Here is a 1,527-nt window from a genome sequence, read left to right as displayed (position 1 = left end):
AGATCTTTCACCTCCTTGGTTAAGCATATTGCTATTTTATTTTTTATTTTTGAAGCTGTTGTAAAAGGGATTGAGTTCTTGATTCGATTCTCAGCTTGGTCGTTGTTGGTATATAGCAGTGCTACTGACTGTACGTTGATATTGTATCCTGCAACTTTACTGAATTCATTGATCACATCCAGGAGCTTTTTGGATGGGTCGTTAGGGTTTTCTAGGTATTCGATCATATCATCAGCAAACAGTGACAGTTTGACTTCCTCTTTTCCAATTTGGATGCCCTTTATTTTTTTCTCTTGTCTGATTGCTCTGGCTAGGACTTCCAGTACTACGTTGAATAGAAATGGTGAAAGTGGGCATCCTTGCCTTGTTCCAGGAGGAATGCTTTCAACTTCTCCCTGTTGGCTGTTGGTTTGTCATAGATGGCTTTTGTTACCTTGAGACATGTCCCTTCTATGCTGATTTTACTGATGGTTTTGATCATAAAGGGATGCTGGATTTCGTTAAATGCTTTTTTCTGCATCTATTGAGATCATCATATTATGTTTATTTTTAATTCTGTTTATGTGATGTATCACAGACACTATATCCAATTTCCTGTTGGACATATCCACTGGCAGTTGTTCAGCAAAGACAAACTCCCAGGCTAGACATCTCACCTCTCCCACCCACCAGACAACCTGGAAGTCAGGGTATGTTGGCAGATTCTTCCTTTTCTCCTCCCTTCCTATAATCATCCATCAGAAAACCCCTTATTTTCTTCTGGACACATAACTCTTCCAAGGGAAACCTCAGAAAGGACAAATATAATTGGGCTAGACAGAAATCCTGTTAAAATTTTCTCTCTTTTTTTTTTTTTTGAGACAGAGTTTTGCTCTTGTTGCCCAGGCTGGAGCGCAATAGCACAATCTTGGCTCACTGCAATCTCTGCCTCCTGGGTGCAAACAATTCTCCTACCTCAGCGTCCCGAGTAACTGGGGTTACAGGTGCGCGCCACCATGTCTGATTATTTTGTATTTTTAGTAGAGATGGAGTTTCACCATGTTGGTCAGGCTGGTCTCCTGACCTCAGGTGATCCACCCACCTCGGCCTCCCAAAGTGCTGGGATTACAGGCATGAGCCACCGCGCTCCGCCTAAAGATTCCTTTCTAAACAAGCTACTTAGAAAGACAAGCAACTTTGAGGCTCTCATCATCCCAGCAGTTCATTGCGAGGACAACTTCTTCACTCCAGAATCGAACCACACTCAAGGATTATAGGTAGACACCCAACAGTAGAACCTGTTGATTGTTCAGGTGAGCTGTCAAAGAGCACTAAAGGAACTGGTGGATTCTTGCCAGAAGTGACAAAAACGACTATTCCTATGTTATACTGTGTTTTCGAAAATAACACCTGGAAATAATTCAATTGCGCTTCCTTGAACAAAATGAATGTCTGTGTCCTCTAAGCCCTCAAGTTCCCAGGGCTGCGACTTTGCATTCGAACGATGCAACAGCGCTTGCAACTGTGAGATAGGAAGTCTCACTAGAA

Source organism: Mandrillus leucophaeus, unplaced genomic scaffold, assembly GCF_000951045.1.
Source record: "Mandrillus leucophaeus isolate KB7577 unplaced genomic scaffold, Mleu.le_1.0 Scaffold163, whole genome shotgun sequence".
Taxonomy (NCBI): Eukaryota; Metazoa; Chordata; class Mammalia; order Primates; family Cercopithecidae; genus Mandrillus; species Mandrillus leucophaeus.
This window is presented reverse-complemented; position numbering follows the sequence as displayed.